A 25,807-nucleotide genomic window follows, 5' to 3' on the forward strand; every position below is an offset into this window, starting at 1 on the left:
CAGGATATCATCAGATCTTCATGGCAGAAGAGGATGAGGAGAAGACCGCATTTATTACTCCATGTGGCACGTACTGTTTCGTACGGATGCCTTTCGGATTAAAAAATGCTGGTTCGACATTTGCAAGAGTAGTCCATATTGCTCTCGAGCCACAAATACACAGAAATGTGGAAGCCTACATGGATGATATAGTGGTCAAGAGCAAGGACAGAGCAACCCTGACTCAAGATTTAGACGAGACCTTTGCAAATCTGCGCAAGATCAGCCTCAAGCTCAACCCAGAGAAGTGTGTGTTTGGAGTTCCCTCCGGCAAGCTTCTCGGGTTCTTCGTGTCTCAGCGGGGAATTGAAGCCAATCCCGACAAGATCAAGGCCATCGAGCAGATTGAGGCACCAAGGCGCGTCAAGGATGTACAGAAACTTGCCGGTTGCGTGGCTGCTCTCAGCAGGTTTATCTCTCGGTCTGCTGAGCGCGCCCTGCCGTTTTTCAAATTATTGAAAAAGGCGGGTCCAATGAAATGGACTCCGGAAGCGGAGGCTGCGCTGCAGGACCTGAAGATATACCTGTCCTCCCCTCCAATACTTGTCGCACCTAAGCCACAAGAGAAGTTGCTGCTGTACATAGCGGCAACCAATCAAGTGGTTAGTGCTGCGCTAGTAGCAGAGAGGGAGGCAGATGATGAGCCAGCAACCGCGGCAAGCGCATCCAGCGGCAAGCAGGGGGCTTCCCCGACAAGCTCTGGTCCCGACAAAGATGAATCTGCGCAGATGCACGAGGAGATACGGAAGAAAATGGTGCAGCGCCCAGTTTACTTTGTCAGTTCCCTTCTGCAGGGGGCTAGGTCAAGGTACTCTGGTGTGCAGAAATTGCTTTTCGGCCTTCTCATGGCCTCAAGAAAGCTGCGCCATTACTTCCAAGCACATGAGATCACAGTTGTCACTCGCTTTCCGCTGAAGAGGATACTGCAGAATCCAGAAGCGACAGGCAGGATTGTTGAGTGGGCACTGGAATTGTCAAGCTTTGGCCTCAAGTTTGAAAGCACTTCAACTATCCAGAGTAGAGCATTGGCAGAATTTATAGCAGAATGGACGCCAACACCAGATGAAGAAATTTCAGAAACGAGCATCCCCGACAAGGAAGCAAGCAAAGAGTGGCTGATGTACTTTGATGGTGCCTTTTCGCTGCAAGGCGCCGGCGCTGGTGTGCTGCTTATCGCACCCACTGGAGAGCACCTCAAGTACATAGTCTAGATGCACTTTCCCAAGGAGCAAGCAACAAACAATACTGCAGAGTATGAGGGATTGCTTGCCGGTCTCCGGATCGCGGCAAACCTTGGGATCAAGAAGCTCATTATCAGGGGTGACTCACAGCTTGTCGTCCGCCAAGTAAACAAGAACTATCAGAGTCCGTTGATGGAAGCTTACGTTGACGAAGTGAGAAAGCTGGAAGAGCGCTTTGACGGCCTGCAAATGGAACACGTTCCAAGAACTCAGAACGCCATTGCAGATGGCCTGTCGAAGTGCGCCGCACTTAAGTTACCTGTGGAACCAGGGACCTTTGTGCTCAAGCTGACTCAACCGTCCATAACACCATCGACTGGACAGAGCAAGAAGAGGAAGTTGATTCCTGGTGACCATCTGCCGGCAAAGCTTCCCGAAGCCGCCGCCAAGAAGGTCCCTAAGATCAACGTCGAAGGCGCTGAGGAGCAGTCTGCTCCGGCAAGCCTTAGGGCTTGTTCCATTGACGCAGAAGCTCCCGGCAAGCTTGTCGCGGAACGTCACGCTCCGGTAGAGACGCAGCTTCTCGCTGTAGAAGCGGACATTCCCGCAGCAGCTGAGACCAACACCAAGAGCGCTAAGGAGCGAGATGCTCCGGCAAGCCCCAGGGTTTGTTCCGTTGAAGCAGAAGCTCCCGACAAGTCTTGCCCCGATGAGCTTGTCGGGGAACGTCAAGCTCCGGCAGAGACACAACTTCTTGCCGTAGAAGCGGATGTTCCCGCAGCAGCAGATTTGCCTTTAGTCCTTGTTGTCGAGCCACAGGCTCCAACATGGGCGCAGCAGATTGTCCGTTTCCTTCAGACAGGAGAACTTCCCGAAGAGCCAGAAGAAGCCGAAAGAGTAGCCCGGCAGTCAAGTATGTACTAGTTCGTTGACAAGACACTGTACAGAAGAAGACTCAACGGTGTGAAATTGAGGTGTATTCCCCGGGAAGACGGACAAAAGCTGTTGGCAGAGATACATGGAGGCATATGTGGACACCACATTGGCGCGAGAGCACTCGTCGGCAAAGCATTCCGGCAAGGTTTCTTCTGGCCAACAGCCCTCCGGGATGCAACTGCACAAGTAACCAAGTGTGAAGCGTGCCAGTTCCATTCCAAGCAGATACATCAGCGAGCTCAAGCTCTCCAGACGATCCCTTTATCCTGGCCATTTTCGGTCTGGGGGCTCGACATCCTCGGCCCCTTCCCCCGAGCAGTCGGGGGCTTTGAGTACTTGTACGTTGCAATCGACAAGTTCACAAAGTGGCCGGAAGTGGAACCAGTGAGGAAGGTGACCGCACAGTCAGCCGTCAAGTTCTTCAGGTCGATTGTTTGCCGCTTCGGGATCCCCAACAGGATAATCACCGACAACGGTAGACAATTCACGAGCCACGCCTTCATGCAGTACGTCCAAGATCTCGGCGCCAAGGTCTGCTTCGCTTCTTTTGCTCACCCAAGGAGCAACGGTCAAGCGGAGAGGGCGAACGCTGAAGTGCTGCGCGGGCTCAAGACCAGAACTTTCGACAGGCTGCACGAGTGCGGAAGAAACTGGATCGAGGAGCTACCGGTGGTTCTTTGGTCGATCAGAACGACGCCAAATCGAGCCACTGGACAGACACCCTTTGCTCTAGTCTATGGAGCAGAGGCAGTTATCCCCACGGAACTCGTATACGGGTCACCTCGAGTGCTCGCTTACAATGAGCTTGAGCAAGAGCGGCTGCGGCAAGATGACGCGCTGCTCCTTGAGGAAGATCATCTTCAGGCTGCTGTGCGAGCTGCTCGCTACCAGCAAGCTTTGCGCCGCTACCATAGCCGCAAAGCTAATGCCAGAAGTCTCGAGGAAGGCGACCTTGTTCTTCGGCGCGTTCAGTCGGCCAAGAATTCCAACAAGTTGACGCCGAAGTGGGAAGGCCCTTACCAGGTGAAACGAGTCACTAGGCCTGGCGCTGTCTGCCTTGAGACCGAAGATGGCATTCCAGTGAGCAACTCCTGGAACATCGAGCATCTTCGTAAGTTTTACCCGTATGGCGCGGTTGTCGGGCCCTGCCCGGCAACCACCTTTCTGTACAAGTCTTGCCGCTGTTGCATGTAATCCTTTGTACAGAGCCAGGCACAGACCCTGAGCACCAGTAAATGAAGCGCTGCTACCCCGGGGTTAGAGCATGCATGCTAGGTCGAGTCTGGTCCTTGGTTAGGGTTAATAGTGCCTAACAGCGGTTAACCCCTAACTTAGAGGTCGAGTGTCCGTCCCTTTCCTTTTCCTTCGTTCGCAGGGCTCGCATATCCTGGCCAGACCGCTTAAGGACGAAAAGGAGAAGAAGGGCGCGCCGGCACCTGAGCCCCGGCAAGCCAGTATTGCCGGGGGCTGCGGGTACCAAGGTTCACCCACGGCAAAGCCAGAGTTGCCGGGGGCTGCGATATCAGATAAGTCTTTCATCCCTCATCATGCACCCTCTTATGGACTGGGGAATGCGAAACCGCGTTTCTTCCCGAAAACTACCGCACTCCCTCGACTCTAGGCCCTGGAGCGCGTTCCCGGGGCCAGGCTTGGTCGTAGTCGCGACAGCAAAGGGATGAAACAAGGAGGCCGCACCCACCTCGTTCCCGCCTCCGCCAAAGGTGTGAGAAAGGTCGAGCGACGTGGGAAGGCGGTAGGGCCTGTTGCCGGGAAATGAAATGTCTGTCTGAGGGATACTAAGGATTTGCTCCTTGGCGTGGGTCCGACCTGCGAGACAAATAACCCGGCAAGCATCCCCTTTTCATTAAAAAACATCCCACTCAGGTACAGTCCATAGTGGATGAAAAACATGAAAGAGAGGATTACAAGTTTTAGATGCAGCTAAGGCCCGAAGGCTTACAAATTAAAAAGATAAGGTGCCCGTAATCCCTTTCCTGTCCCTCTCTTCAGGAGGTAGGTCAAGGAGGCGAAAAGGGAAAAAGGGGCGCCTAGGCGAGCTACAGGTGCCAGAAGACACCAAGAGAACATCCCGGGGGGCCGACCGAGGGCTTGACGGTGATGGCGACGCTGGAAGCGGGGCTCGAAGACGGGGCGGCAGGACGTCAGCATGCTGTCGAGGGCACCACGCCCTCGTACTCCGACCTGACGGCCTTGTCGCCAGCCTCTTCCCCTTCCGCAGCCTCCCTACGGCAGCCGCCCAAGGAGACGCCCCCGGGGAGTTCAAGGAGCCGGCGACGCAGATGATGGGGTCGCCGGTGCCGCGCGGAGCGGCGCCCGACTACCCTCATCGTCGCTGTCGCTCCCCTCCTCGTCACTCTCGCTCGAGGGGGAGCCTTCGCTGTCGAAGGAGCTGTCCACACAGCACTTTGCCCGAGTGCCGAAGCACCCGAAGACCTTGACAGAGAGGAGATCGCCCTCCAACAACTTAAAATGGAGGGTGAGCCCCCCCCCCCCGTCAGGCTGTGGATACGTGCGAACGTCTTCCACCCTCGATCAAGATACATCACATTAGGGGCTGGGAATACAACGCGGACCCGCGTGCCGCTGATCCCACAGCCCCTCATGTGCAGCCTCAGTGTCTCGGGCGGGTCCGACTCCATCGCACTCGCAAACGGAGCTGGAAGCCGGAGGCGACGACGAGGCGCCCGGCGCAGCCTGACGAAGAACTCGCAAGGGTCGTCCCCTATATGGACCGCCGTGGGGAGGGGAGCCGCCGGCGGAGGCGGAGCTGGCGCGCCGCCCCGTCCACCTCTTCCCCGAGCGCCTCGACCTCGTCCACGACCTCGCCCCCTCCCTCTTCCCCTTGTGGCCGGCTCTGCCACCACGGGTGCGGGAGAGGAAGGGGTGCGCTGTCTGGCGGCGACCCTCGCCGCCACCGATGAAGGGCCAGGATCCCCTTTCTCCATGGCGGATGAGAGAACGGGGAGCAGAAGCTGAAGAAAGGAGGAGATGGGAGAGTGCGGGCTTCCGTGCTCCCCTCCCGCTCTTTATAAAGGAGCGAGGTGGGGGCTCGGCCGCCCCGCTCGGCGAATCAAGGCGCGAGGAGGGCAAGGAGTCGGGGCCAACGCGCTGCCTCTGCTCGCGGCGGCCCAGTTTCCCACTTCCACTGTCCGTGATCCCAAGCGCATGGGAGCCGCGTGGCGAGAATGCGGGACCAAAGCGACGAATGAGGCGGCCTCACCCCACCCCGTGATCGCGGGGAGTGGGCGCCTCGGAAACAGCGCACCGGAACCGTCCAGTGAATGCACCACGCCCTCACGCCTACCTCCGTTTAAGGAGGAGGGCGTGAACCATCCCCTTCATCATGGCCTGACGCAGGCTCGCGGGGCTTAGCCCCACGCACGCCGCCCACATCGCCCACGACGCCGCGTTTGACGCGTGCCGTTCTGGGCGTGCGCGGGGGAAGCGGAGCGATATGCGGCGTGACCTAGGCCGCGCGTGCCCGTGCACTGTTTTGGGCCTAGCCCAATAGCGCTCAGCACTGTGTCTGGCCCAGGCCCGGGGGCTCCTGTCGGTGTACTAGAGTAGGGGTACCCTAGTATCCCGAACTCGTGCACGGGCAGTCGCAGCATCCCCGTGGCAAGGCTTGCCGGGTGACCGCCAAGACCCTCCGCGGCTACTTTGGAGACACTTCAAGAACAAAGTGCCCAAACCAAGGCCCCGGCAAGAGGGGCTTGCCGGGAAGGAGACAAGACCCCGGCAAGAGGAGCTTGCCCGGAAGGCTATCAAAAGCATCTCGAGGCCCCGGCAAGAGGAGCTTGCCGGGAAGGCCATCCAAGGCATTTCAAGGAACTTGCTGCGGCGCGCTACGCGCCCCGGCAAGACCCGGTGAGCGAAAAGCTCCCGGGCGCGACAAGACGACGACCGCGGCGAGGAGTTTGCCGCGGGAACCGCCTCTCCGAGCCCGCGCTCCAGCACACCCGCCCACGTGCCGCTCTCCCAAGCACACGTGGCGGGAGGCCGTGCAGCTAGGGGTGCGTGGCGGCGAGCAGGCGCTGACAAGATAACCATCGTGGCAAACGGTGGCGTCCCTAGCGGTCCCTCTCGGTACTGTTTAGGCGACACAGACGGGCATTTAATGCCCTTGTCCCCTGCCGTCAGGGTTAGGTTCGATAACACTGTAGCAGGTAGCTGTGCCTGCTACAGCACCTAGCTGCCCCTACTACGGCACCTTTCCATTTTTGCCCTTGACCTCCGTTGCTCTATGTCGGTAACCCCTTGAGCATATAAAAGGAGGCCCGAGAGCAACGAGGAGGGGGAGCCGCTGTTGGGGAACGTTGCAGAAAACAAAAATTTTCCTACTCGTTTCACCAAGATCCATCTAGGAGTTCATCTAGCAACAAGTCATCGGATGAATCTACATACCTTTGTAGATCGCGCACGGAAGCGTTCAAAGAACGGTGATGATGTAGTCGAAGACGACGTGATCCAAATCACCGATGACCAAGCGCCGAACGGACGGCGCCTCCGCGTTCAACACACGTACGGGACGGGAGACCTCTCCTCCTTCTTGATCCAGCAAGGGGAGGAGGAGAGGTTGATGAAGATCGAGCAGCACGACGGCGTGGTGGTGGATGCAGGGCGTCACAGTAGCAGGGCTTCGCCTATACTATGAGAGAGAGACGTAACGAGGAGAGAGGGAGGCGCCAAGGCTCAGGTGTGAAGTCCTCCCCTCTACTCAACTATATATAGGGGTGCCAAGGGGGGGCACCGGCCCTAGTAGATGGATCTACTAGGGGGGGGGGGGCGGCCAAGGGGTGGGGGGCTTGCCCCCCAAGCAAGGGGGCGCCCCCCTTAGGGTTTCCCCCAACCCTAGCCGCATGGGCCCTTGGGGGGTTGGCGCCCCAGCCCACTTTGGGCTGGGTCCCTTCCCACTTCAGCCCATGGGGCCCTCCGGGATAGGTGGCCCCACCCGGTGGACCCCCGGGACCCTTCCGGTGGTCCCGGTACAATACCGGCGACCCCGAAACTTGTCCCGATAGCCGAAACAGCACTTCCTATATATAATTCTTTACCTCCGGACCATTCCGGAACTCCTCGTGACGTCCGGGATCTTATCCGAAACTCCGAACAATATTCGAGTTACTGCATATTCATATCTTCACAACCCTAGCGTCACCGAACCTTAAGTGTGTAAACCCTACGGGTTCGGGAGACAAGCAGACATGACCGAGACGACTCTCCGGTCAATAACCAACAGCGGGATCTGGATACCCATGTTGGCTCCCACATGCTCCACGATGATCTCATCGGATGAACCACGATGTCAAGGATTCAATCAACCCCGCATGCAATTCCCTTTGTCAATCGATATGTTACTTGCCCGAGATTCGATCGTCGGTATCCCAATACCTCGTTCAATCTCGTTACCGGCAAGTCACTTTACTCGTACCGTAATGCATGATCCCGTGACCAGACACTTGGTCACTTTGAGCTCATTATGATGATGCATTACCCAGTGGGCCCAGTGATACTTCTTCGTCATACGGAGTGACAAATCCCAGTCTTGATCCATGTCAACCCAACAGACACTTTCAGAGATACCCGTAGTCTACCTTTATAGTCACCCAGTTACGTTGTGACGTTTGGTAGGCCCAAAGCACTCCTATGGTATCCGGGAGTTACACGATCTCATGGTCTAAGGAAAAGATACTTTGACATTGGAAAACTCTAGCAAACGAACTATATGATCTTGTGCTATGTTTAGGATTGGGTCTTGTCCATCACATCATTCTCCTAATGATGTGATCTCGTTATCAATGACATCCAATGTCCATAGTCAGGAAACCATGACTATCTGTTGATCAACGAGCTAGTCAACTAGAGGCTTACTAGGGACATGTTGGTGTCTGTTATTCACACATGTATTACGATTTCCGGATAACACAATTATAGCATGAATAAAGACAATTATCATGAACAAGGAAATATAATAATAATGCTTTTATTATTGCCTCTAGGGCATATTTCCAACAGTCTCCCACTTGCACTAGAGTCAATAATCTAGTTACATTGTGATGAATCGAACACCCATGGAATTCTGGTGTTGATCATGTTTTGCCCTAGGGAGAGGTTTAGTCAACAGATCTGCTACATTCAGGTCCGTATGTACTTTACAAATCTCTATGTCTCCATGTTGAACATTTTCACGGATGGAGTTGAAGCGACGCTTGATGTGCCTTGTCTTCTTGTGAAACCTGGGCTCCTTGGCAAGTGCAATAGCTCCAGTGTTGTAACAGAAGAGCTTGATCGGCCCCGACGCATTGGGTATGACTCCTAGGTCGGTGATGAACTCCTTCACCCATATTGCTTCATGTGCTGCCTCCGAGGCTGCCATGTACTCCGCTTCACATGTAGATCCCGCCACGACGCTTTGCTTGCAACTGCACCAGCTTACTGCCCCACCATTCAAAATATACACGTATCCGGTTTGTGACTTAGAGTCATCCAGATCTGTGTCGAAGCTAGCGTCGACGTAACCCTTTACGACGAGCTCTTCGTCACCTCCATAAACGAGAAACATTTCCCTAGTCCTTTTCAGGTACTTCAGGATATTCTTGACCGTTGTCCAGTGTTCCTTGCCGGGATTATTTTGGTACCTTCCTACCAAACTTACGGCAAGGTTTACATCAGGTCTGGTACACAGCATGGCATACATAATAGACCCTATGGCCGAGGCATAGGGGATGACACTCATCTCTTCTATATCTTCTGCCGTGGTCGGACATTGAGCTGAACTCAATTTCACACCTTGTAATACAGGTAAGAACCCCTTCTTAGAATGATCCATATTGAACTTCTTCAATATCTTATCAAGGTATGTGCTTTGTGAAAGACCTATGAGGCGTCTCGATCTATCTCTATAGATTTTGATGCCTAATATATAAGCAGCTTCTCCAAGGTCCTTCATTGAAAAACTCTTATTCAAGTAGGCCTTGATGCTGTCCAAGAGTTCTATATCATTTCCCATCAAAAGTATGTCATCTACATATAATATGAGAAATGCTACAGAGCTCCCACTCACTTTCTTGTAAACGCAGGCTTCTCCATAAGTCTGTGTAAACCCAAACGCTTTGATCATCTCATCAAAGCGAATGTTCCAGCTCCGAGATGCTTGCACCAGCCCATAAATCGAGCGTTGGAGCTTGCACACTTTGTCAGCATTCTTAGGATCGACAAAACCTTCCGGTTGCATCATATACAATTCTTCCTTAAGGAAACCATTAAGGAATGCCGTTTTGACATCCATTTGCCAAATTTCATAATCATAAAATGCGGCAATTGCTAACATGATTCGGACGGACTTCAGCTTCGCTACCGGTGAGAAAGTCTCATCGTAGTCAACCCCTTGAACTTGTCGATAACCCTTAGCGACAAGCCTAGCTTTGTAGATGGTCACATTACCATCCGCGTCAGTCTTCCTCTTAAAGATCCATTTATTCTCTATGGCTCGCCGTTCAACGGGCAAGTCAGTCAAAGTCCATACTTCGTTTTCATACATGGATCCTATCTCGGATTTCATGGCTTCTAGCCATTTGTCAGAATCCGGGCCCGCCATCGCTTCTTCATAGTTCGAAGGTTCACCATTGTCTAACAACATGATTTCCAAGACAGGGTTGCCGTACCACTCTGGTGCGGAACGTGTCCTTGTGGACCTTCGAATTTCAGCAGGAGCTTGATCAGAAGTATCTTGATCATTATCATTAACTTCCTCTCTAGTCGGTGCAGGCACCTCAGGAACATTTTCTTGAGTTGCGCCATTTACCGGTTCAAGAGGTAATACTTCATCAAGCTCTACTTTCCTCCCACTTACTTCTTTCGAGAGAAACTCTTTCTCTAGAAAGGACCCATTCTTGGCAACAAAGATCTTGCCTTCGGATCTGAGGTAGAAGGTTTACCCAACAGTTTCTTTTGGGTATCCTATGAAGACGCATTTTTCCGACTTGGGTTCGAGCTTTTCAGGTTGGAGTTTCTTGACATAAGCATCGCATCCCCAAACTTTCAGAAACGACAACTTAGGTTTCTTACCAAACCATAATTCAAATGGTGTCGTCTCAACGGATTTCGACGGAGTCCTATTTAAAGTGAATGCGGCAGTCTCTAAAGCATAGCCCCAAAAAGATAGCGGTAAATCAGTAAGAGACATCATAGACCGCACCATATCCAATAGAGTGCGATTACGACGTTCGGACACACCGTTACGCTGAGGTGTTCCAGGCGGCGTGAGTTGTGAAACTATTCCACATTTTCTTAAGTGTGTGCCAAATTCGTGACTCAAGTATTCTCCTCCACGATCTGATCGTAGAAACTTGATTTTCCTGTCACGTTGATTCTCAACCTCACTCTGAAATTCCTTGAACTTTTCAAAGGTTTCAGACTTGTGTTTCATTAAGTAGACATACCCATATCTACTCAAGTCATCAGTGAGGGTGAGAACATAACGATAGCCACCGCGAGCCTCAATACTCATTGGACCGCACACATCAGTATGTATGATTTCCAATAAGTTGGTTGCTCGCTCCATTGTTCCTGAGAACGGAGTCTTGGTCATTTTACCCATAAGGCACGGTTCGCACGTGTCAAATGATTCATAATCAAGAGACTCCAAAAGTCCATCTGTATGGAGCTTCTTCATGCGTTTGATACCTATGTGACCAAGGCGGCAGTGCCACAAGTATGTGGTACTATCATTATCAACTTTACATCTTTTGGTACTCACACTATGAATATGTGTAGCAATACGCTCGAGATTCATTAAGAATAAACCATTCACCATAGGAGCATGACCATAAAACATATCTCTCATATAAATGGAACAACCATTATTCTCAGATTTAAATGACTAGCCATCTCAAATTAAACGAGATCCCGATACAATGTTCATGCTCAAAGCTGGCACTAAATAACAGTTATTGAGGTTTAAAACTAATCCCGTAGGTAAATGTAGAGGCAGCGTGCCGACGGCGATCACATCAACCTTGGAACCATTCCCGACACGCATCGTCACCTCATCCTTCGCCAGTCTCCGTTTATTCCACAGCTCCTGCTGTGGGTTACAAATATGAGCAACGACACCGGTATCAAATAACCAGGAGTCACTACGAGTACTGGTAAGGTACACATCAATTACATGTATATCAAATATACCTTTGGTGTTGCCGGCCTTCTTGTCCGCTAAGTATTTGGGGCAGTTCCGTTTCCAGTGACCCTTCCCTTTGCAATAAAAGCACTCTGTCTCGGTCTTGGGTCCATTCTTTGGCTTCTTCCCGGCAGCTTGCTTGCCGGGCGCGGCAACCTCCTTGCCGTCCTTCTTGAAGTTCTTTTTACCCTTGCCTTTCTTGAACTTAGTGGTTTTATTGACCATCAACACTTGATGTTCCTTCTTGACTTCTACCTCCGCTGATTTCAGCATAGAGAACAACTCAGGAATGGTCTTTTGCATCCCCTGCATGTTGAAGTTCATCACAAAGCTCTTGTAGCTTGGTGGAAGCGACTGGAGGATTCTGTCAATGACCGCATCATCCGGGAGATTAACTCCCAGCTGAGACAAGCGGTTATGTAACCCAGACATAGTGAGTACGTGCTCACTGACAGAACTATTTTCAGCTTGAAAAACCATGTTCAGCTCTTCGAACATCTCATATGCTCCATGTCTCTCAAAACGCTTTTGGAGCCCCGGCTCTAAGCTGTAAAGCATGCCGCACTGAACGAGGGAGTAGTCGTCAACACGTGTCTGCCAAGCGTTCATAATGTCTTGGTTCTGTGGGACGGGTGGATCACCTAGCGGTGCTTGTAGGACATAATCTTTCTTGGCAGCTATGAGGATGATCCTCAGGTTCCGGACCCAGTCCGTATAGTTGCTGCCATCGTCTTTCAGCTTGGTTTTCTCTAGGAACGCGTTGAAGTTGAGGACTACGTTGGCCATTTGATCTACAAGACATATTGCAAAGATTTTAGACTAAGTTCATGATAATTAAGTTCATCTAATCAAATTATTAATGAACTCCCACTTAGATTAGACATCCCTCTAGTCATCTAAGTATTACATGATCCGAGTTAACTAGGCCGTGTCCGATCATCACGTGAGACGGACTAGTCAACGTCGGTGAACATCTTCATGTTGATCGTATCTTCTATATGACTCATGCTCGACCTTTCGGTCTTCTATGTTCCGAGGCCATGTCTATACACATGCTAGGCTCGTCAAGTTAACCCTAAGTGTTTTGCATGTGTAAAACTGTCTTACACCCATTGTATGTGAACGTAAGGATCTATCACACCCGATCATCACGGCGTGCTTCGAAACGACGAACTTTAGCAACGGTGCACAGTTAGGGGAGAACACTTCTTGAAATTGTTATGAGGGATCATCTTATTTACTACCGTCGTTCTAAGTAAACAAGATGCAAAACATGATAAACATCACATGCAATCAAATAATAAACGTGACATGATATGGCCAATATCACATAGCTCCTTTGATCTCCATCTTGGGGCTCCATGATCGTCTTGTCACCGGCTTGACACCATGATCTCCATCATCATGATCTCCATCATCGTGTCTCCATGGAGTTGCTCGCCAACTATTACTTCTACTACTATGGCTAACGCGTTTAGCAATAAAGTAAAGTAATTTACATGGCGATTCTCGATGACACGCATGTCATATAAAAGAATAAAGACAACTCCTATGGCTCCTGCCGGTTGTCATACTCATCGACATGCAAGTCATGATTCCTATTACAATAGCATGAACATCTCATACATCACATATAGATCATTCATCATTCATCACAACTTTGGCCATATCATATCACAAACCACTTGCTGCAAAAACAAGTTAGACGTCCTCTAATTGTTGTTGCAAGTTTTACGTGGCTGAATTAGGGTTCTAGCAAGAACGTCTTCTTACCTACGTTAAAGCCACAACACGATTTGTCAACTTCTATTTACCCTTCATAAGGACCCTATTCATCGAATCCGCTCCAACTAAAGTGGGAGAGACAGACACCCGCCAGCCACCTTATGCAACTAGTGCATGTTAGTCGGTGGAACCGGTCTCACGTAAGCGTACGTGTAAGGTTGGTCTGGGACGCTTCATCCCACAATACCGCTGAAGCAAGAAAAGACTAGTAGCGGCAAGAAAGTTGACAAATCTACGCCCACAACAAATTGTGTTCTACTCGCGCAAGAAGAACTACGCATAGACCTAGCTCATGATGCCACTGTTGGGGAACGTTGCAGAAAACAAAAATTTTCCTACTCGTTTCACCAAGATCCATCTAGGAGTTCATCTAGCAACGAGTCATCGGATGCATCTACATACCTTTGTAGATCGCGCACGGAAGCATTCAAAGAACGGTGATGATGTAGTTGAAGACGACGTGATCCAAATCACCGATGACCAAGCACCGAACGGACGGCACCTCCGCGTTCAACACACGTACGGGACGGGAGACGTCTCCTCCTTCTTGATCCAGCAAGGGGAGGAGGAGAGGTTGATGAAGATCCAGCAGCACGACGGCGTGGTGGTGGATGCAGGGCGTCACAGTAGCAGGGCTTCGCCTATACTATGAGAGAGAGACGTAAAGAGGAGAGAGGGAGGCGCCAAGGCTCAGGTGTGAAGTCCTCCCCTCTACTCAACTATATATAGGGGTGCCAAGGGGGGGCGCCGGCCCTAGTAGATGGATCTACTAGGGGGGGGGGCGGCGGCCAAGGGGTGGGGGGCTTGCCCCCCAAGCAAGGGGGCGCCCCCCTTAGGGTTTCCCCCAACCCTAGCCGCATGGGCCCTTGGGGGGTTGGCGCCCCAGCCCACTTTGGGCTGGGTCCCTTCCCACTTCAGACCATGGGGCCCTCCGGGATAGGTGGCCCCACCCGGTGGACCCCCGGGACCCTTCCAGTGGTCCCGGTACAATACCGGCGACCCCGAAACTTGTCCCGATAGCCGAAACAGCACTTCCTATATATAATTCTTTACCTCCGGACCATTCCGGAACTCCTCGTGACGTCCGGGATCTCATCCGGGACTCCGAACAATATTTGGGTTACTGCATATTCATATCTTCACAACCCTAGCGTCACCGAACCTTAAGTGTGTAGACCCTACGGGTTCGGGAGGCAAGCAGACATGACCGAGACGACTCTCCGGTCAATAACCAACAGCGGGATCTGGATACCCATGTTGGCTCCCACATGCTCCATGATGATCTCATCAGATGAACCACGATGTCAAGGATTCAATCAACCCCGCATGCAATTCCCTTTGTCAATCGATATGTTACTTGCCCGAGATTCGATCGTCGGTATCCCAATACCTCGTTCAATCTCGTTACCGGCAAGTCACTTTACTCGTACCGTAATGCATGATCCCGTGACCAGACACTTGGTCACTTTGAGCTCATTATGATGATGCATTACCGAGTGGGCCCAGTGATACCTCTCCGTCATACGGAGTGACAAATCCCAGTCTTGATCCATGTCAACCCAACAGACACTTTCAGAGATACCCGTAGTCTACCTTTATAGTCACCCAGTTACGTTGTGACGTTTGGTAGACCCAAAGCACTCCTACGGTATCCGGGAGTTACACGATCTCATGGTCTAAGGAAAAGATACTTTGACATTGGAAAACTCTAGCAAACGAACTATATGATCTTGTGCTATGTTTAGGATTGGGTCTTGTCCATCACATCATTCTCCTAATGATGTGATCTCATTATCAATGACATCCAATGTCCATAGTCAGGAAACCATGACTATCTGTTGATCAACGAGCTAGTCAACTAGAGGCTTACTAGGGACATGTTGGTGTCTGTTATTCACACATGTATTACGATTTCCGGATAACACAATTATAGCATGAATAAAGACAATTATCATGAACAAGGAAATATAATAATAATGCTTTTATTATTGCCTCTAGGGCATATTTCCAACAGCCACTTCATCCACTCACGCTCGGTCTCGCTAGCTGCTGGAGTGTACTGTAGCACTCCGCGCTCTCGAGCTAGAAATCAATACCAATCCACAAAGTAGGAGTAGGGTTTTACGCATCCGTGCGGCCCGAACCTGGGTAAATCGCTCGCGTGTTTCGCCTCGATTTACTCTTTGCGCGACCAACCGCCCGCGTGTTTCGCCTCGATCTGCTCTTTGCGCAACCTCCGCCCCCGCCGAACCGAAAGGGACCCGGTCCGCCGGTCTCATAGGTGTCTGTGGATCAGAAACCCCGGCAGTTTACCACAATAATCCTTGCTGTACACACCTTTTGGGAAAGACACACATGACTCGCAATGTATTAGAATACTCTATGTGCTTCACTTATATCTTTTGAGCTAGATAATTTTGCTCTAGTGCTTCACTTATATCTTTTTAGAGCACGGTGGTGGTTTTATTTTATAGAAATCCTTGATCTCTCATGCTTCACTTATATTATTTTGAGAGTCTTTTAGGATAGCATGGTAATTTGCTTTGGTTAAGAAGTTAGTCCTAATATGATAGACATCCAAGATGGGTATAATAAAAACTTTCATATAAAGTGCATTGAATACTATGAGAAGTATGATACTTGATGATTTTTTTGAGATATGAAGATGGTAATATTAGAGTCATGCTAGTTGAGTAGTTGTGCATTTGAGAGATACTTGTGTTAAAGTTTGTGATTCCCGTAGCATGCACGTATGGTGAACCGTTATGTGATGAAGTCAGAGCATGATTTATTTATTGATTGTCTTCCTTATGAGTGGCGGTCGGGGACGAGCGATGGTCTTTTCCTACCAATCTATCCCCTAGGAGCATGCGCGTAGTACTTTGTTTCAATAACTAATAGATTTGTGCAATAAGTATGTGAGTTCTTTATGACCAATGTATAGTACATGGGTTATACGCACTCTCACCCTTCCACCATTGCTAGCCTCTCTAGTACCGCACAACTTTTGTCGGTACCATAAACCCACCATATACCTTCCTCAAAACAACCACCATACCTACCTATTATGGCATTTCCATAGCCATTCCGAGATATATTGCCAGGCAACTTTCCACCATTCCGTTTATTTATGACACACTTCATCATTGTTATATTGCTTTGCATGATCATGTAGTTGACATCATATTTGTGGCAAAGCCATCGTTCATAATTCTTTCATACATGTCACTCTTGATTCATTGATATCCCGGTACACCGTCGGAGGCATTCACAAATGGTCATATTTTGTTCTAAGTATCGAGTTGTAATTCTTGAGTTGTAAGTAAATAAAAGTGTGATGATCTTCATTATTAGAGCATTGTCCCATGTGAGAAAAGGATGATGGGGACTATGATTCCCCCACAAGTCGGGATGAGATTCCGGACGAAAAAAAGAGCCCATAAAAAGGGGAGAAAAAAAGGCCCAACAAAAAAATGAGAGAAAAAGAGAGAAGGGGCAATGCTACTATCCTTTTTCCACACTTGTGCTTCAAAGTAGCACCATGATCTTCATGATAGAGAGTCTCCTATGTTGTCACTTTCATATACTAGTGGGAATTTTTCATTATAGAACTTGGCTTGTATATTCAATGATGGGCTTCCTCAAAATGCCCTAGGTCTTCGTGAGCAAGCGAGTTGGATGCACACCACTTAGTTTCTTTTGTTGAGCTTTCATACACTTATAGCTCTAGTGCATCCGTTGCATGGCAATCCCTACTCACTCACATTGATATCTATTTATGGGCATCTCCATAGCCCGTTGATACGCCTAGTTGATGTGAGACTATCTTCTCCTTTTTGCCTTCTCCACAACCACCATTCTATTCCACATATAGTGCTATATACATGGTTCATGCTCATGTATTACGTGAAGATTGAAAAAGTTTGAGAACATCAAAAGTATGAAAAAATTGTTTGGCTTGTCATCAGAGTTGTGCATGATTTAAATATTTTGTGTGATGAAGATAGAGCATAGCCAGACTATATGATTTTGTGGGGATAACTTTCTTTGGCCATGTTATTTTGAGAAGACAATTACTTTGTTAGTATGCTTGAATTATTTTTATATTTATGTCAATATTAAACTTTTGTCTTGAATCATTCAGATCTGAATATTCATGCCACAATAAAGAAAATTACATTGAAAATTATGTTAGGTAGCATTCCACATCAAAAAAATTGTTTTTATCATTTACCTACTCGAGGACGAGCAGGAATTAAACTTGGGGATGCTGATACGTCACCAACGTATCTATAATTTTTGATTGTTCCATGCTATTATATTATCTGTTTTGGATGTTTAATGGGATTTAATATGCACTTTTATATTATTTTTGGGACTAACCTATTAACCGGAGGCCCAGTGACAGTTGCTATTTTTTGCCTATTTCAGTGTTTCGCTAAAAAGGAATATCAAACGGAATCCAAACAGAATGAAACCTTCGCAAGGACCTTTTTTGGAAAAACGCAATCCAAGAGACTTGGAGTGGACGTCAAGGAAGCAACGAGGCTTCCACGAGGTAGGGCGCGCGCCCCCACCCTCGTGGGCCTCTCGTAGCTCCACCGACCTACTTCTTTCACCTATATATACTCTTATACCCTGAAAACATCTAGGGGAGCCACAAAACCACCTTTCCACCGCCACAATCCTCTGTACCCGTGAGATCCCATCTGGGGGCCTTTTTCGGCGATCTGCCGGAGGGGGATTTGATCACTGAGGGCTTCTACATCAACACTATATCCTCTCCGATGATGTGTGAGTAGTTTACCACAGACCTTCGGGTCCATAGTTATTAGCTAGATGGCTTCTTCTCTCTCTTTGGATCTCAATACAAAGTTCTCCTCGATGTTCTTGGAGATCTATTCGATGTAATTCTTTTTGCAGTGTGTTTGCCGAGATCCAATGAATTGTGGGTTTATGATTAAGATTATCTATGAACAATATTTAATTCTTCTCTGAATTCTTATATGCATGATTTGATATCTTTGCAAGTCTCTTCGAATTATCGGTTTAGTTTTGCCTACTAGATTGATATTTTTTGCAATGGGAGAAGTGCTTAGCTTTGGGTTCAATCTTGCGGTGTCTTTTCCCAGTGACAGCTGGGGCAGCAAGCCACGTATTGTATTGTTGCCATCGAGGATAAAAAGATGAGGTTTATATCATATTGCTTGAGTTTATCCCCCTACATCATGTCATCTTGCATAATGCGCTACTCTGTTTTTATGAACTTAATACTCTAGATGCATGCTGGATAGTGGTCGATGTGTGGAGTAATAGTAGTAGATGCAGAATCGTTTCGGTCTACTTGACACGGACGTGATGCCTATGTTCATGATCATGCCTAGATATCATCATAACTATGCGCTTTTCTATCAATTGCTCGACAGTAATTTGTTCACCCATCATAATGTATGCTATCTTGAGAGAAGGCACTAGTGAAACCTATGGCCCCCGGGTCTACTTTACATCATATTATTTTGCCGTCAACTAGCTATTTCTGTCGCCGTTTATTTTGCAATCTTTACTTTTCAATCTATACAACAAAAATACCAAAAATATTTATCTTATTATCTCTATCAGATCTTATTTTCGTAAGTGACCGTGAAGGGATTGACAACCCCTTTATCACGTTGGTTGCGAGGTTCTTGTTTGTTTGTGTAGGTACTAGACGACTTGCGTGTAGTCTCCTTCTGGATTGATACATTGGTTCTGAAAAACTGAGGGAAATACTTACACTACTTTAAAGGAAACCAACACATGATCAAGAGGTATCACGAACCCTTTGTTGGAATTGTGCGGAATTGATTATACAACAACCCTGTAAAATTTCGTTGCCTTCCGATGGTGGAATCTCCGGCGATCTATAATATACCGGAGGCCTGTCGAGTCTGGACGGGAATCTGGACGAGTTTTTGGCGTGGTCTCTAGATCCCAGCTCGGAGATTATTTCGGAAATCCAACCGTTCATCTTTAGTGGAATTTCCATATCTACCACCTCTCAAAATTTCAGCTCGATCCGGCCATTCAAACTCCGGGAACCTTCCGATTAGTGCATCACTTTTTGGATCTGTTTTCTGCGCGAATATGAATCCGACCTGAGTTCATCTTTCTTGATGAACGGGATATTGGACAACCTTTTTGGAAGAATATCTTTCTAGGGTATTGTGCATTGTTTTTAAACACGTGCCCATAAAATTTTAAGCCTTCTCTGAGGTATTCTTCACCATCACGCTGCTGTCAAACCAGTCAGGCAAAATTGCTCCATGGCTGCCGACCTGCGCTAGACACATTGTGGCTTTGTTGAGCCGAGATCAACTTCTTTGGATCATCATCTCGGCAAGCCGAACAAGAGTTCAGCATCGCGACGGATAAATCATCACCAACATCACTGGCCCACGGATTACACGGAGCGGGCACACCGGCATCGTCGCACGGTCACTTCATCAAGCCAACATTGACCGCGTCACAAGTCATGAACTGCGTTTTCATGGCCGTACTGTTGCTTCTTCAAGCCGATGCCCATCATGCCGAACTGCTTCAACACATCGGCTGACATGGCAACTGCAACGTCTCCTTACCGACCCGCTCCGTCACCTCGGCTAGACCGCGGGCTTCGCCATCTCTTCATCAACCTACTCTGGAGACTTCGGCGTCACTAGCCGACCAACTTCGTGTAACACCCTCGATGCGACTATAGCTCCCACGTGTCGAGGCACGACTTAGAGATATAATCGCATTGAAGGCATATGTCGCAAGTTAGGAAATCTTCACAACATCCCATGTAATAAGATAATAAAAAGGGAGATAACATAGTTGGCTTACACTCGCCACGTCAACCAAGTGCATAAATAACATTACATCATCCAAACACTCATGGCCCGACTACGGCGCCAAAATAAAAGATAACCTAACATGCGACACGGTCCCGTTCACCCCCAACTGGGCACCACTACTGATCATCGGGAAAGGAGACATAGTAACGTTGAGAGTCTTCGTCGAACTCCCACTTGAGCTCATACGTGTCTCCTGGAGCGGAATCATCAGGCCCTGCATCTGGTGTAATAGTAATCTGCGAGCCACAGGGACTCAGCAATCTCGCACCCTCGCAATCAAGACTATTCAAGCTTATAGGTAAGGCAAGGTAAAATATGAGTGGAGCTGCAGCAAGCGACTAGCAAGTATGGTGGCTAACTTATTCGCAAAAGAGAGCGAGAAGAGGAGGCAAAGCACGAGGGAGAAGCTAGAGAACAACCTTCGCAAGCATTAAACCAACACCGCGTCCACTTCCCGGACTCCGCCGAGAAGAGGCCATCACGGTAACACACTCAGTTGATTCATTTTAATTAATTAAGGTTCAAGTTATCTACAACCGGACATTAACAAATTCCCATCTGCCCATAACCGTGGGCATGGCTTTCGAAAGTTCAATGCCTGCAGGGGAGTCCCAACTTAGCCCATGACAAGCTCTCACGGTCAACGAAGGAATAGACCTCCTCCCAAGACGTTCCGATCAGACTCGGTATCTTGGTTACTCAAGACACTTCGACAGGTTAAAACAAGACCGGCAACGCCGCCCGAATGTGCCGACAAATCCCGATAGGAGCTGCACATATCTCGTTCTTAGGGCACACTCAGATGAGACTAGCTACGAGTAAAACCAACCCTCAAGTTTCCCCGAGGTGGCCCCACATGCAGCTCAGTTCGAACCAACACTCAGAGGGAGCACTGGCCGGGGGGGGGGGGTTAAAATAAGATGACCCTCGGGCTCCGGTAACCCAAGGGAAAAAGAGGCTAGGTGGTGAATGGTAAAACCAAGGTTGGGCATTGCTGGAAAAGCTTTAATCAAGGCGAACTATCAAGGGGTTCCCATTATAACCCAACCGCGTAAGGAACGCAAAATCCGGGAACATAACACCGATATGACGGAAACTAGGGCGGCAAGAGTGGAACAAAACACTAGGCGAGAGGCCGAGCCTTCCACCCTTTACCAAGTATATAGATGCATTAAGATAACATGGCAATATAATGATATCCCAACAAGTAAATAAGAGATGTTCCAACAAGGAACGGCCTCCAATCTTCACCTGCAACTAGCAACGCTATAAGAGGGGCTGAGCAAAGCGGTAACATAGGCAATCAACGGTTTGCTAGGACTATGGTGGGTTAGAGGTTTGACATGGCAATTTGGGAGGCTGGAAAGCAAGTGGTAGGCATCGTAGCAATGGCATAGCAAAAGAGCGAGCAAACTAGCATAGCAAAGATAGTAGTGATTTCGAGGGTATGATCATCTTGCCTGCACAGTTGTCAGAGTTGACTGAATCCTCAAAAGCAAACTCAACGGGCTCCTCGTTAGCGAACTCGTCTCCGGACTCTACCCAAACAAGACAAACAAGCAACAAGGATACAATCAACCACGTGCAAACTCAAACAACAGGATGCAAAGATGATATGCTATGTGGGATGCGATGCGGGATGCAAAATGCAAGATATGACAGGAAATGGATGAAGCTAGCCTCAACTTGGAAATCCAAGTGTGCCACTGGAAAGATGAGATGAAATCTCTTGAAAACGATATAAATAACGCCGGAATCGGAGTTACGGTTTGGAAATGGCAAGCGATTCAAAAATGACACCGGTCTGCGATTTACAGCAAGTAGGCATCTAAATGCAACGAAATGAAAATGCTACAGCCACCAAACATGACAACAAAATACATGGCAGGGAAGCATTCAAGATGCTTAACAGAAGTCTAGCACTGAGCTACGGACAAATCATCCATTAACAGGTTCAAACAAGCATGGCAAAAATGCAAATGACAAACAGATCTCACACTTAGTGAAATTAACACTTGTCTGGAATTTCAGATCATATAGCCCTCTTCGGAGCAACAAAACAACATGCTACATGACCTGAACATGAAAAAGAAAGACATGGCATGGAGCTACTCAACAAGCTTAACAAAAGTCCCTTAGTGACCTTGAGCCAAAAGGGATCACAAAATATCCTAACAAGCACACGAACATAGCAAAAACATAATCAGGTTTCAGACTTAGTGAAAAACTGGGACATGCTGAAACATAACTCACGAAGGCATGTTTACGAGCTCGATGCACTCACTACGGTGCAAGTCATGGAAAGACAAGCATACATCCCTTAAGAAGGCACAAAACGCAAGCTAGAAATGGCAAGCACAATGGCATAGCATGCACGGATCAACTACAATAACATCGGCAAAATCGCAAACAAGTTGATGATCTGCCCAGATTCGCAACAAAGCAAAAGTAGAGCTCGATTGACTCAAGCTAGCGTGCTCCATAATTGAAAACAAAGACATGGATGGATAGAGCACTACAATATTAACAAAACTCCCTTACTGATCATCCTCAAAAGAGGCACGGATCACTAGGAAACAACATGAACATATGGCATCATGAGATAAACAATCCCAGGACTTAGTGAAATCACTAAGTCCCTGAAAACAGAATTAGCAAGTGCACCACTTTGCAAGCTTGCACAAGTCACCACACACATCCTAAAAATACATGGGTTGCACCTCTGGAAAGATGACAAAAAACCCTTAACAAAACATATGTAGAACTCATGGGCATATCATGCACACAAAAATCATGGCAAAAATGACAAAAGTGCTAAACGGAGTAGCAGATCTGACAATTAACTCAAGTAGCCCTCTTCTAACAGCATTTCGGGCATCAATATGAACTCAAATGAAAATGATGCAATGGAATGAAATGATGTACTTTCTGAGATGAACATTTTGATATGCTATATGCCCAAATCGGAGCTACGGATGCAAAGTTACGGGGCTATGAAGAAGGGCACATGGATTAGAGTTAGGAGGGAAAGTCAACCAAAAATATCTTCAGATCCAGATCTGCACGGATTACGAGGATCGCCGGGGTTCTTGCCGGAGCTCGTTACTGGACTTGGCGAGGGGTGGCACGCCGGCCGGTGAGGGAGGAGGCGGCGAGGGGCGGCGACCGGGGCGGTGGCGGCTCGGGTCGGCCGCGGTGGCCGGCGACGAGCCCGAGCGGGGCGGCGGCTGGCGCGGGAGCCTCAGGCGGCTGGCGGCGGCGACTGGGCCCGGAGGGCCGGTTGCGGGCTCGCTGGGCCACGGCGGCGGCTGGCGGCGGAGACACAACATGGCGCGTGCTGAGAGGGTGCGGGCGGCGGCGGACGTTGTCCGGCCCGCTCCGGACACGTCCGGCGGCGGCGGATCTGGGATTTTTAGGGTTAGGGGGGAGAGGATCCGCGAATTTAGAATGGGGGGTGTATATATAGGCATAGAGGGAGCTAGGAGAGTCCAAATGAGGTGCGGTTTTCGGCCACGCAATCGTGATCGAACGCTCTAGGACATGGAGCAGAGTTTGGTTGGTTTTGGGCCAAATTGGAGGGGTGTTGGGCTGCAACACACACGAGGCCTTTTCGGTCCCTCGATTAACCGTTGGAGTATCAAACATAGTCCAAATGGCACGAAACTTGACAGGCGGTCTACCGGTAGTAAACTAGGGCCGCTTGGCAAGTCTCGGTCCAATCCGGAAATGTTTAATCCCCACACACGAAAGAGAGCTAGAAATGACCACCAGAGGAGAACGAAGCGCCGGAATGCAAAACGGACAACGGGGAAAAAGCTCGGACGCATTAGACGAACACGTATGCAAATGCCATGCACATGATGACATGATATGAGATGCATGACAACGAAAACAACACCAGAGACAAAAACCCAAACCCGAGAAAATAAATATAACTTAACGCCGGAAACGGCAAGAGTTGGAGTACAGATAGGGAAAGTTACACCCGGGGTGTTACACTTCGTCACATTAGCTGGACCGGGGGCTTTTCCTCAGTGAGCCAATCTTTGCCAGCATCGCCATGCCATCGCTTCAGCGCCCATCAGGCAATGGGTGTGTGGATCGAGTCCCAAATTTGGGAGTAACCTTTCCTCAGATTGCTACAACAAATAAACCAGGTGCTAGTAATCCTATTATTTTTTTCTTACTTGGGTTTAATTTTTCTGAGGAATTATTGCTCTGGTTTGTTCCATCATCTGTACACAGGTATGTCAAGTGATGGCCGCATTAACGATGGTTGCTTGCTGGTTCGATCAGTTTCCCGTCCACAGTTCGGCGAACGCCTCATCGGGGACTCGGGCCGCCCTATGAATACATGCTTTGTCACGCCAGTGCCCTACACCGACATTGGCTTTGAAGCCAGGCCACATCTCTTTAAAAAAATTATTTTGAGTAAATTAATTATGCGAGGTTTTTCTTCTATATTTATATTATTATTTTTTGGACTACACTATTTTACATGTGTAGGTAATCGACTTCGACTGCGTCACGTGGTCACTTCGGCAAGCCAACGCCGTCGTCCCAATCGGCGTAAATCGGCTCACGTGATGACCTTGTTGGTCGAATTGCCATACCGACATGTTTGGTTGCCTCGGGGACTTTGGCATCGCTGAGAGAGCTCTACCTCATCGAGTGTTCGGCACACATGCCATATTTCTTTTATTACTTGCTTTGCATAAATTATTAATTATGCAACGATTTTTTAATTTATTATTATTACTATTATCTTCGGCTTGCACTATTTTCTGTGCATAGGTAAATGATCCGGGTTGGGCAGCGCTGTCACCTCGGTGTACCGACGTACCACGCCACCTCGGCTGGACCGGTGACTTCATCATCACTTCATTAAACTACTCCGGGGACTTCTGCGTCATACTGCTGGCCTGCTCCCTCGCCTCGGTCGGACTGGGGGTTCCACCTCTCCACATTGGCCATGCTATGTCACCACTTCGGAATACCAAGCTCTTTGCTTCGCCACCGCGGGACCGGCTTGGTGGCTGGGACCTCGTCCCGCCGTAAGCTCGGGCCACGCATCGACACCGAGCTCATTAACCAACTAAGTCACTTGCATGCTCAGTTTTTTTAATTCTTGTTCGGTTCGACCAAACATTATATTTAGGCAAAAATATGTTGATCAAAAACGAGGTTCTTAAAAACCACTTTTCTTTGCCCGTGTTAACTGGGGCTCTTAAATTTATATGAGCCATTTTATAATAATTGTTCTTCTTCTAAGTCGTTACAAAGTCTTTTTCTACCGCTCCTTTCTCAAGTCGAGTGTGTGGTCAATAACCGGATAGCCTGTTTTCTCTCTAATGCCGCTCGAGTTTAGTTCTCTAAACTGGCTTAACGAGCAATACTCCGCCTTCAGGATAGGAGGTTGCAGCCGTAGGCTGACCCGCTTGAAGTCTTGAGATCGGATGTGTCATATTAATGCAAGACAAAAGCACAAAAGTAAGACCATTTTTCGGATTGGCACCAAATGACTAGATTTAGTTCAGGCGTAAAGTTTTACTTACATTTTTTGGTTTTCCAAGCCTATGGCACTTTTAAACTATTTGTGTGTTGCCAGCATAAGTCTCGCAGTGCAACGCTGGACACCTTTAGAGATTCGGCAAAAAACATTCTCGGATATTGCTATATATGCATCAGTTTTGAATTGTGTCTTCGGTCAACAGTTTGGTTGCCCGGCTCCTGTGCTTGCCTCCTATGTCCTGCTTTGTTCGGCTAGGTGTGCAATGCGAGAACCACTGCGATTG

This window comes from Triticum urartu, chromosome 2 (assembly GCF_003073215.2).
Source record: "Triticum urartu cultivar G1812 chromosome 2, Tu2.1, whole genome shotgun sequence".
NCBI lineage: Eukaryota > Viridiplantae > Streptophyta > Magnoliopsida > Poales > Poaceae > Triticum > Triticum urartu.